At 36.0% G+C, this 13,189-nt stretch overlaps 1 long non-coding RNA gene across 3 annotated transcripts in view; it reads left to right on the top strand.

Annotated features, from left to right (window-relative positions):
* The first annotated feature begins 160 nt into the window (after positions 1-160).
* The window catches only part of LOC135296976 (uncharacterized), a 63,715-nt gene continuing 50,686 nt past the window's right edge, over positions 161-13,189 (top strand). Inside the window, exons 1-3 of one of the 3 annotated variants that reach the window (XR_010358977.1) lie at positions 161-944; positions 3,934-4,696; positions 5,659-5,734. This is a non-coding gene — a long non-coding RNA (uncharacterized LOC135296976). Of the gene's footprint in view, positions 945-3,933; positions 4,697-5,658; positions 10,597-13,189 lie in introns of those variants that run through there. The other 2 variants (XR_010358975.1, XR_010358976.1) reach the window with 2 other exon arrangements.

The raw sequence follows: 13,189 nt of genomic DNA on the forward strand, positions 1-13,189 counted from the left end.
TCCTTTAGCGTGCCTTCCCACTCCTTTGGCGTATGAGTTTTGGAAGACAAAGGATCGAGAATAGTATGGCTTTTCCGGTTTTTTCGTTGGTTTTTTTGTTTGTTTGTTTGTTTGTTTGTTGGTTTGGGTTTTTTGGTTTTTTTTTTTGTTTTGGGTTTTTTTTTTTGTTTGTTTTTGAGGGAGAGAATTAGGTTGTGACTACCATTTGTGGCATTTTTTGCACAGGGAGTTGATGGTGAATGCATGTCATAGCAGCAGCAGCTCCTGCCGTTTTGATGAGAGCTTGTACTTCGCTTGTGCAAATGTTGAGAATGGCGTGTTAATGAAGAGGCTTTCACACGCTTTGAGGCGAAAGCTCCGTCTCCATCCTGTAGCCACGTGTTCTAAATTCCAGCTTTCTGTCTGATCACCAGTGGCCCAAGGCCTCTCTGGAAGGCCTCTTGATTCTACAGGAATAAGATGGGATTTGGAAATTAGTTTTAAATAGCTGTTTGCCACTGGTATCAAATGTTTAGAACAGATGATGATTTTAGAAAGTTCCAGGGAGAGTGGAATCCTATGGACATCTCATCAAAATTAACCCAACCTCTGACTGGGCTAGGTTAATATGATGTTTAATTTATAGTTTGGGTTTTTTTGGGGTTTGTTTGTTTGTTTGGGTTTTTTGTTTTGTGGTTTTTAATTTGTTTTGGTTTTGTTAGTTTGGTTGTTTTTATAGCAAAGACATACAAGGGATCCTTGTTAAGGATGAAAAAGTGAAGTAGAAAACAGAACTGATGGAGTGTATTTAACATGTAAAATGGTTTTTCCAATCAAATTTTATGTCTTCTAATAATTAGGTTATTTAAATCAATTTACCAAGTGTTTACCTTTTCCAGATGTTAATGTTAGAATCCAAAGTAGACTGCTGCACTGGATTTACATGGTACCCAGAGCTGGTTTAGGTAATAGCAATAACAAAGCCCTGATCACATAGATGTGTTTATGTTACCTATAGAAGAGATTTTGTTAAATCTGGTGGGGTTGCAATATTATCTAAAGGTAAGTGCATGCCTGGGCTTTCATGCAGCTAATACCCAATACCAATACTTAAATAAAAGCTGTACAATACTTTATAAGATCTTATTTGAAATGGCTGCGACTTTGAAAATGGACCCAACAATGAGGGGGAAATAATACATAGTATTTACTTTAGTAGAATGGATTAATAATTGACCTTAAGAGTGGCAACAAGTGAGGCTGTTCTGAGCTTTTTGTACTGGGTTTGGGTCAGGCTTCTGTCTTGTTTTCCTTAACTTGGTGTTAGCTTCTGAAATTGGAGAAGATTTGTTGATTAAAACAAAGGAGAAAGTAATTTATTTTCTGCTGCCAATATACAGATTTCAAAAGGAGTGGAGGAAGTGGAGCAGGAAATTGTTTTAGCTTGTTTCTTTCAATACAGCTGTTAGAATTGTTATTGCTCAATAGGTTTATTTGTTAAATGCACTAAGTAGCAGAAGAAGAAACAAATTTTATATTCTGCTACACCATGTAGTACTTACCACTTTAATACACAATTTTTTTTGTTTCATTTTTTGTCTTTAATTAGGACACTGGTAAATCAATTAATTTAGTAAATCAGAGTAATTCAGGGAGAGCCTCTGGCTTGGGATCTGCTAGGTTGCAGTGGGTGAGAATTCTACAAAAAATGTGATGAAAAATTATCAGTCTGATTACAGATAGTAGAGGTTGCATCTTCAAATTTAATATTATTTAATTTAATTTTAGGGAATATTATTTTCAACATTAATTAATTTCTTTAAATGTCACTAGTGGAATTTGGGAGCTTATTTTTTCTAGAAACTACAATATTTTAGAACACTTTAATTAGTCTGGTAATAAATTTAACTCATAGAGTCAATAACTAAGTGAAAACTTAAGAGCTAAACCATACATAACTTGAGTTATCTGTAACCTAAGTCAGGACATTGTTGAAATCATTGTATGAGGTTGTCAAGGCTATGTCTAGCACTATCAATAATTGTGATTTGCTTTTAGGCATTTAAATTTGGACAAGTTCTTTAAATTTAACCTGAATAACTTTAACTACTGTAGCAAAGCTGGTTCACACTTCAGTTTGTACTTTAGCATGACAAAAATTTCAGTGTATTGCACACGTATGTAATACTCTCATCCAAACATTCTACATGAATGAGTCATACAAGTACACAGGAATATGTAAAAACAGCTGTGCATGATTCAGATCAAAAGTGCCTCCAGTTCAGTGTCTTCCTTCAGAGTAGCCAGGAGTGCCTAGAGAAAGGATGTGAAGACAGGGCAGGTGTGAAGTGATTTTTCTTACTTTTAGCTTCTCCCTGTGCTTGCCAGACTCCAAAGCGTGTCCTGAGCCCCTTTCATGACTGTATTTGATGATACTCAGTGATTTTTCCTATAAAGTTCTCTGGTCTCTTTTTGAACTTGGGCTTAACCCATGCACAAGAGCACTTAACACTGGGGGGCCACAGGGCAAAAAGGTACTGTATGGAAACAAAGTACTCGGTTGCTTAAGCTTTTCTCCTTATAATTAGAGCCATGTCATTCATTCAACACTAGGACAGAATAAAAGTAAAATATGTTTATGAACAATTGCTCCTTGCTATCCAATGCTTCCAGGACTGCTCTGAATTAAAACAAATTGTACACATCTCTGGTTTCTAGAAAGAGTTTCTTCCCTGCACTGGGAGTTTGAATGTCTCTTGGCTTTAAAGTTAGTTTGTTAGAAGTTCTTCTACCTTTTCTCTAAACTTACAGACCCTGAAAACTTTTCTTCCCTCACCACGCTACAAGTTCAAATTACTTGCAATGACAGGAGCCATGTCCCTTCCTTCAGGGTGTTTCACCTGTGTCTTGTGTTTAAAGAATGGACTAGAAGCTGGAACAAATAGAACAAACACTGACTGATGTTGGTCACTTGCTTGCAGAGCATTACTGTTAAAAACGGGACCACACTCCCGGTACTAAAAGTGATTTCAGCATTTAGTATTTAAAAAAAAAAGGCCTAAAGCATGGGGGCCTGCGGGCCGAGCAGGAGCGCCGAGGATGCTGCAGCGCCGGCGCTGGGCTGTTGTGGGCAGTGTTCCAGCTGGAGAGGCACTGAGTCAGAAGCTGGCCCGGTTTTAATCCCGGTTTTTGTCCGTTTGGATTGCTTTCCTTTTGGATCCTTCATTTGCATGAAGGTTTACGGCGCTTGATTTGCCCATTACAGTTCTGTCCAGGCTGGCTCGTTTCACTAGGGGGTGGCGCATTTCACTTAGTGTGTGATCTCGTACGTTGAGTACCGTATTTCTCACAACTACCCTTTTAACCCCTTCTACCATAGCCAGACTAACAGTACATGCTTAACAATTATCAACTATTTTACAGCAGTTTCTAACCTATTTTTGACAATTACCCTTCCATATGCTATAGCTGATTTAGCCCATCTTTCACTCAGTTGTTTCCTTCTGGAAAAGTAACAACTTTTCACAGTCTTCATTTTATATTTGATTAAATAAACCCCAGCTATCTGTTTTTTCTCATTTTCCATTTTTATAAAAATTATTCTCTGAAAAGGATAGAACTGAGAGATAAAGGTATTTAAAAACTTTTTATTATCCTAAAGATAAATCCTAAATCAAAATTATATATAACAATCCTAAATCAAAATTATATTTACAGTATATATTATAAATGGTCTGATCTTTTTAAGATTATTCCTGACCACAGATAAAAAATCGCATAGGCATTTAATATGATTGAAATAGTGACCTGCAATCCTATATCCAGACTTCTAACAATACTGTATAAAACTGGGAAATCCTAAAAAGAAAACATATAGTCTGCAGATGTCTGCTTGTTTTTTGAACCTTGGACTAATCCTTGTCATTTTTTGGCTGTTTTCATATATGGCTAAAGGTCACAGGCTTCTTCTCTATTTTTTATTGCTTGATCTATACTATGTGCTGACACCATGAAGAAAGAAAACCAGCAGTGGGTATTTGCCATCTTTGTTCCTCTGAGGAGAACTACTGCTCCATAAAACTCCCCAGCCATCAGCGCCTCACATCAATGCTAAGTGCTGCATTTGCATCTCACTGCAGCAAGTGTGCTCCGACAGTTCTGGTGCAGTTCTGGAGTACGTTTTGTCCGTTGCAGCGTTTGTTCTCACTATGCTAGAAGTAACTGCCTGCTTAATGCAGGCACTTGATTTGAGAGTAATTTTCCAAATCCTTCTCAATCTTCCCTCTGCCAGGTGAAAATAATATATTTAAATAATGTAAGAAATACATAAGGAATTTACTTCATTGAGTTTATCATTCTGAGGTATTTCTCACAAAGCTAATGGGTAAGGGGTTATAAAAATAAAAGTGCAATTCCTTCCTTTTTTATCCTCCACAGAATTACAGTATCATTTGGTGGTTGGTCATTTGAAAAGGCAGCCAAAAAAACCTCAAGCATTCAAAAATGTTTGAATCAAAGGAAACAAAGAGGACGAATGCTAAACATCTGTGTCTCCTTCTCTGATAGTCTTAGCCACGCAACTGTTGTGGACTGTGAATCAGTTCTGACCCTCAAGGAGGATCAAATCGTTTATGAAGTGAGAGGAAGGATACATTTACAAGGCCTGAAACCTAAAAGCCGTTCTTCAGAAATTTAAGGCTTGTGTGTCTTTGCACAAGTATGTATTTTCTTTGGTTTTTTTTTTTTAATGTGTCTATTTTTAAAAGTACAAATATTATTATTTTTTTTATCAGATTCTTAATTTCAGCTTAAAAGGAGATCCATACAGATAGACCTCTAACTTGGGGAATTAAAGCCTACTGATTGGGGCTTTTTTTCATCCCATCTGGTCACAAGTAATTAAAACCGTGTAGGAATTATTCTTATTTATGGCATTTATGAGTGACTAATTTCTGAACAAACCAGTTTGTTTTAACCAAAATGGAATGAGGCACTTCTGTATTAGGAATGGCCTATGTGGAATTATTCAGGAACAGTTCCATGTGTATAAAAGCCTTAATTAACTTTTGAGTGAGTTTCATTTGCAGTGTCTTTGCTGGAATGTATATTTGGATCTAGATGTATATATAGGATACTAAACTACTTATAAAACCGGTCATCTTTAATTTAGAGTTTTTGCCAGAAGTCTTAATTATGATTTTTTTTTTTCTTTCAAAAATCTTATTATATATTGGTGGGAAAACAAAATTAGAACAAGGTTTTTTTTTAAAGTTTAGTTGGTATGTTGTGCTTTCTGATTTTACATTACATGAGTAGCCCTTCCCTAAGATTAGGTTCTTGATTTTATTTTAAAAATAAATAGCAGCTTAAACCTCCTACATGCTTTACTTAACAAAGTTGCTGTAGGTAATATTGAATGTTGTGAAGTAAATTTTCTCACTGTCAACTTTCATTGCTACAATGAAATTTCTTTAGTAAGGTAATTTGATAGATTAGTATGTTAATAGGTGTTTATAGATACATTGTTGGAGTTGTATGACTGTCAGAGAACAAAGCAGGTTTCCAATACTCCTGAGTGCCTTTGAATATAAAATGTGCCCACAATTTAATTATGTTTCTCTAAAGAAAGAAAGTCTATTTTATTGCCTGCTTTTGATATTTTCTTTCCTTCCTGAATAGGACTGATGTCAAGGATACTTATGTCACGCTTTGTGATTGGTGTCCCCTGTTGGTGTGGCGGTGGACTTAGCAAATGGTAAGAAATGCTTTTTGTCAGGACGGAAAAGAAACAAAGCTCTTATAATCTTGTTTCCAAAATGAATTGTTTGTGTCCTTATTTGTGGAAGCATCAGTTACCAGCTCAGAAAACTCTTATTTGTCTAAAACTTTTGAATCATCTGAATTAAAGTTTACACCATTTCTTTTGTGTTCTCCACTGCACAGGCAATCCTTGACTTCTTAATTGGAATTATGTGAGCGATCTGCTTGAAAATAGGAACTTTCTGTAAGAATCTGAGTGTTCTTAGTTTTGTTGTGCTTACAGTTTTTAGAAGCATGGATCCCCTCATAACTGCCACAGTAGACTGAACAGAACTATACAGATAAGTGGAGGTTAGGACAGCCACAGGTGCTGAGAAATAAAACCACCTTGGGCAATGCGCATAAGTACTCGGGTGGTACCAGGTTGAACTAACTCAAGTGTTTAGGCCTGACACCAACCAATCAGTATAACTAAACAGATTGTACTGTGCTTGACACCTTTTTCTTAAATAGCTCCTTGTAACATTGGAGCTGAACATAAAATGAAGATTGAGCTGCAAAAAGCATACACTGAAAACTGTCCAGGCTGGTGAAAATAGCATACTTCAACCCAAGAAGTGGTGAAAAGCCACTGAATTGTGGATTTGACATTAAATCAAGTAAGAATGTCAGAATTTTACTTAGGGCTAGCTACAAAAGGTCATGAAACGTGAGATGTCTTAGACACTTTTGATTTGTTCAAGGAAATCTTTGCTACATGTTCAAACTTACTATGAAATTATTTTAAAAAGGGGGGGATGGGAGAGGGATTTAAAGAACTTGATACAGGTGGAATTGTCATCTGTCATGTGTATTCCTTCCTCACCTTTGAAAGAAGAAAAATAATGAAAAGCAATTAAATTTTAACAGCCATTTAACTTGCCTTTTTTGCAGTAGAGCTGATAGACAGAAAAGTATGTGAATATGAGCAATATAATCATCTCATCACACTTTGGAAAACTCCAGTTCTTTGCATACCTGAATAGCAGATTTTCAGAATTGACTTAGTAGTGGCTGAAAAATGTTGTTTACATAATTAGGTATTGTAATAAATGTTGTTTATCATTCGATATTTGTTGATTTAAATATAATTACTCCAGATTCACACCTCAGCAGAGTAATGACAAAATTATCTATTCTGAGAGAAAATATGCTCTGGATTGTGTTATTGTTAACACCACTGGAATCTTCCCTTGTTTGCCCACTGTCTTAGTTTAAAACAATTTATGGCGTGGAGTCTCCAAGATAAACTACCTCCCTGGAGTTTTAACCTGTCCCCTGTACCAATAAGGAGAGACAAATATGCAGAGATGTAAGTGAAAGAATAACAGTTTATTAAGAAAACAGCAATAACCAAAAAATACAAAGGCAGGCAGTTCAACTCCCACCCACGATGCCAGAGGAGATCCTGGAGGTCCTGCTAATTGTGCCGGGGAACATGGACACAGTGTGGGACCGTCCTTGCTCTGGGCAATGAGGCTGAGAGAGTGAACAAATGAAACAACACGACAACAACCCGGTTCCAAGAAAACAAACTCCCTCCCCTGAGAACAGACAAAACAGTGGAGAGCAGCAATAAAACAAAACCTGGGAAAAACTGGTTTTGTCCAAAGGGACTCAGTGGTGCCGGGGCATTGGAGCAGCTCAGCAGGCTTTCTCTCCAGAGTGCACCCATGGAACAGCAGTGCACGCCTCCCCGGAATGGCGGGTGGCAGCAGTGAAGGGATTGGCCTGTCTGTTCTGTGTTTGAAGGGATCTGGCACGCCTGCCCTGCCATGAGCTGGGGTAAAACACTGAAGTTCTGATCCTGACTCCGTGCCTTGAAGAAACACTAAACTAACTTCCCTGCGTTGATATAGAGAAGATACGGAATACATGATTTTGGGTCATCCCTAAAGCTAAACACCTCTTACTTCTGTAACTAGGAGACATGCTGTTGTCCATCCTCACAAATTTTCTGTTTATTTCTTTGAAAACAAGGCTGACATGCTTTAATTTTCTTATTAATGAGGTAGTTTTTCAGTCTTGGTTAAAGGAAGATGGGAAGGGAAATAACGGTAAATTGTGGAGGAAATATTTTGGGAAATTTGCCTTTTCTTTCCTCTTTTCATTCACTTAGTCTCTGTGGAATCTTTTCTATCAATTTTTAATTACTCTTCTATGTCTTTTATGGAAACTCATAACAGTTCTAAAGACCCCTGTTGAATGATCCCTGAATCATGGATCTAAATTAGTTTCATTCTGCATCCCTACATAACACAGCTGTATAGAGATGGCTGAGTTAGTTTGAATCACATTATTGGCAGAAGGAGAAATGATCTAACCAAGTGGATGCAGAGTTTTAAATCATTACTGCTGCACTTGAGAGGGAAATGGTGAAGTTAAGGACTATGATTTGCAGTTCAAAGGAGACTTTTCAAAAGAGGCCAAACTCTATAAAATTCAAGGGTAAAGTTGAGTGATTTAGCAATGCTCACAGCTGTCTGGTATTTCCCACTGCTTGGTAAGGTTACACATGAGCCTGTAGACTCTGCCATTCCATCAGTCATGGCTCTGACAGCCACAGTAAACATTTCTGCATGCATATGGTTTCCATACATCTAAATAGTTATTTGTTGCTGAATCTAAATTACCTCTAGTTCCAAACCAAGCTGCTTACAGTTAGCTTGGTAACTTCTGCCCTACTATGGGATCTGCAGTAAATATCTTGAGAGATGTCACATGCATTTACTGCTGCATACTGCCTTCTTGTCATCCAGTTCTGTCACTTTGATTTTTGCATGTGACTGGGTGTTAGAAGCAATTCCTGATATCTTAGTATCTGTGTCACATTTTTCATAATATTTTCATCTCAAGCATTCCAAATCATAGTTTAGGTAAAAAAAATATAATTGTATGATTTAAAAATTGGACACTTGAGAAAGATACACATTCCTAGTTGGTGTAGTCTGCTTTATTGTCTTCCAGTGCTTCAGATTTGCATTTTTAGGCTTTTTTTAGCAACCAAAAATTAGAAAAGTTTTCTGTGAAAACCAAGTGTTCTAAATTAAGCATCCAAAAATAATTGATTTTAAAAGTATGACATTTAATAAAAATACTTTGGCATAGATTTCTGGGTGGGTGTCAAACTTTTACTGTGCATGTACTTTATATTTTGGGGACCTAAATGGCTAATAATCAAACTGGAAAGTTGAATCAATAAATTTAGCATTCACATGGCTCAACTTGAATAACAATAAATGTACCACTTGTGTTAAAACCTGCATCTGTTACTTACTTTACTGCATTGCCTTGGTGTGTCTACTTAATATCTAGATTATGCACCCTACAGTAGAGCAAGGGAATCTGCAAATATCCATATAAAAACCTAGAGAGATGAAATTAGCTTTAGAGAATAAAAATAATGTTTGCACAGTGAATTATGTCCTTTTTGTATGTTAAAATACTATTTCTGTGGCAGAAACTAGTATCTATTGACATGTACTTTCTATGATGATAAATGATGAATATTCTAGAGCTGTCTATAATAAACAGTTACACTTGATTTTAATGTCAAATGGAAAGCAAAGGAATAGCTGGCAGATGCTCAGCATTAAGTATTGTTGACCCTTGTATGGTAGGTATGTAGTCCATGGAAAAATTAATTTTCTTTGCTTTTAATTAAAGTAGAACTACAAGAATTTAACCTACCCTTAGTTCTTTAGTCAACAGCTTATCTCTGTTTGTGATTTACTGAAACACAAGAAATTTTTATTTCTGTTATCATCTAGACATATTGAGCTGATTTTAAACCGATAGACGTTTTACCACTGTTTTTAAATGATTAAGCTGAAGCACCTCATTTTTATAACAGGTGTCTACTCTGGAGATTTCTGTCATAACCTCTGTTCTTCTCATAAAAAAACCCCAAAAAAACAACAAAACAAAAAACCTGTTCTTATTATTACATTCCTTCATTCCTTATGGGAATGATATTTTTTATTGGAGTGGTACAAACCCAGCATGTCTGTGCTGGGACTACTTTGATTTCATTGACTGATATTCTAATACTGATTAACTGTAAATAGAATAGTAATTCCACTTTGAATTAATTTTCTGTCTAGAGTAGTTCATATTTAAACCATTAGGCTGAGTAAATTTCTTCATCTTTATTAAATTAAAAGTATATTTTAGCCTGCATTATCTAAGTAGAGGAAGAATGATTTTTCAGAGCTCCAGTCTAACTGGCTAACAAGTTGAAAACTGGCAGGGAATCTAATTTCTACTTTGCTCACTTTATGAGCAAAGTAATTTATTTTTAATTTCAAATTTTTCATATTTCACTTCATGAAAAAAGTGATTTTTATATTTTCAGTAGAACTTGAGCCCATCTTAATTACGATGCCAGTTCTAGATTACTAAAACTTGCTGTCACAATGTTTTGACAACCCCTAAATATGGTAGTCTGTCAGTGTTGTTTATGCAGGTGGTGTCCAGAAAGAAAGTGTTAGTGTCCTGCGTTGTCATAAGGACTGCAGCTATGCCAAATTACTGGAGTGGTGGAATTCTTATATTACAGGATAGCTCTTAGCCAAGTTAATATAAGACTGTGAGGAAAATACAAATGCCGTGTTGTATTTGGAGCAACTCTTGCAGTTCCAATGAAACCCATACTATTTCAGTTTATTTGATTCTGAAATATGCAAATCGGCAACATAGATGGTTTATCAATTTCAACACCTATTAAAACACCAGAAAAATGGTGCTAATTACAAAATTTAGACTTTTCTTTAACTAGCACTTGTAGTTTTTTTACTTTAAAAGGAGGCTTGCTAAAATATATGCGCTACTATAAGTTCTGGTACTGATATGGGCGTAGACTGAAATAGAAGTTCTATGTCAACATGAGGAAAAACGTCTTTGCTTTGAGGGTGACAGAGCACTGGAAAAGGCTGCCCAGAGAGGTTGTGGAGTCTCCTTCTCTGGAGATATTCAAAACCCACCTGGATGCTTTCCTGTAATCTCTAGGTGACTCTGCCTTGACTAAGGAGTTGGACTGATGATCCCTGAAATTCCCTTCCAACATAACAATGCCGTGATTCTGTGGTATTACCTGAATAATCACAGCTTTCCTCAAATAAGAGGAAATAGATTTTTGTCTCAATTTTATATTCATCTTTGTTGAGTATTTTCCCTGGTGGGTTCTGTGAAACTGAAACTTTACATAAAGAATCTGAGTTGGACTACAACAATTCTCTCTTGCACAGATGCCATGACTGTTTTTGTTCTTCATAATTAAGGAAGATTAAAAAAAAGTGACAGTGGTTTTCTCTTTGTGTTTTCAGACATGATTTATTTGTTAGATGTAGTTTTTGTCAGCTTTTCCAAATGTATTGAAGCTGTCTTTCCACACATTTCCAACTGACTTAAATTCACTCCTGTAACACTGTATATGAGCTAGTTTTCTAACTGTAAATTAAATCTGTGACAAATGAGTGTTCTCAAATCAGATGCTGTTTTCTGAAAGTATTCAGGAAGAAAATTGCTGGTCAAGGTCTAATTTTAAAGTAGCTGCATTTAGCACATGGAAGACAAGCTCAGGGATTATTTACAATGTAGTATCTGCTAAGAATACAGGAATAGACTGTGTGTGAGTGAAAATAATGTTAAGATCTGATTATTACAGTTACTAGAGAGATTTGGAGTAAAGGCACAAATAAGACAATATGCTGAAGTCAAGATAGTATAGATTTTTATTTCACAGTAAATGTAAGGTAGAGAAAGAGGAGAAAAGAAAGAGTGAGGGGGAGAGAAAGAGAATGACAGAGAAACAGATTTAATAGAAAAAAATATCACCACTACAGAGATTTCAGTGACATCCTATTGGTTTTCTTTTTCTGGCCTTCTCAGTGGTTGGAGTCTTCTCAAAGTGGTGGTTGCTGATGGTATCCCTCGAGTAGGGGGGGGGAAAAATCCAGGAAACACCTGGTCCACAGGATTTGTGTTATGCTGAGCTAGGTAGAAACACCTTCTGTACCTCCCCTGGCTGATGAAATAGTGGATCATGGGACATTTCATGAATCTTTGACACCTTCTAAGGTGTTGTAGCTGTCTTTCACATCAGTGTAAGAAACTAATTATGGTCCATCATGGTATTAAAGCATTTATCCTTCATATAAGGTTATTTCATAGCACAAACTTTAACATTTTCTCTGGCATCATGACTAAGTGCCTGATTTTCTACACTTTATCTAGGCTATTTCCCTTAACTTAATGGGAGAATTACCCGAGTTAGAAGTTGGGCAACTGGGTACTGGAATTACTCCTGTCAGTATTTCAACACTTAAACAATTATAATTTCACCAACTTCAGTGAAAGTACATTGCTTTGACCAGTAATAGTGTAGCTGAGAAAAGGATCTGCGTCTGTCTGGCTTTTACCATGTGATCCTACAGGAATCAAACCAAAAGAACATTGAACAAACAAGTCCCTCTTTTTGTGTTTTTTCGATTTTTTAACAAAATGCATGAGCATGAAGAGTTGCAGAGAGAAGTATTATGCAGTATAATAATAGAAACATTTATATTTTTTCTAGCTCATGTGTACCTCAAGGGTGAGATGAAGATTTTTAATACATTGTACCACTTACTCAATATTTGTGCTCTTTCAGCTGTTAGAGTGTTAAGTGGTATTTTCATTTGCAATCAAAGTGTGCTTTAGCTAATTTGTCTTCTTTGTTCTGTCTCATGAAATTCAAATAATTAGAAGTCATTGGATAGTTTTATGTGGGACTTTGCCTATATAGGAGGGTTTTATTCATATGGTTGTCAATGTCTTTACATTGTAATGACCTTTTCAACTTGGGGATTATAAAAATATTTTAAAAGTTCTGGTGATGAAATATTTCAATAATAGTATTTTTAGGCTTTTGCTAGACATCAAAGGAGTTCTGAACCATGTCATTATGCTGTGATCTCAGCCAGTGCCTTGTGACAGGTCAATAGTAAGGGTATGAAATGCTTTTACAAGAAAAAATAATAATCTAATTGTGATTCCAATTTCTTTTTAATTGAGGAGCTGCCCATATCTTTGTCATAAGCTGTCACTTTGGGTAAGCTGATGACTTGAAGATCAGTAAGGCTTTTGATACAGTAACTTGTTAAAAGCCAAGAGCTCTTCTCAAGAAAAAAAGACTATCTGGATTCGAAAGCTCAGTAAATCATGGACTTGAAATAAGCACTCAGCCTTACAATTCCTGTCTTCAGTTGACTTCCTAGTACTGAAAATCCTCAACATATTAACCTTGCAGTAGACTTCACAATTGGTAAATATTTTTTTAAATTGTATTTGACTTAATTGTGATTAATCATTTTGCATACTTACACCTACAGTTGAGTTGCTTTTGTCAGGCTCATCTTGTCTATTTTAACAG

Source organism: Passer domesticus, chromosome 1 (assembly GCF_036417665.1).
Source record: "Passer domesticus isolate bPasDom1 chromosome 1, bPasDom1.hap1, whole genome shotgun sequence".
NCBI classification, from domain to species: domain Eukaryota; kingdom Metazoa; phylum Chordata; class Aves; order Passeriformes; family Passeridae; genus Passer; species Passer domesticus.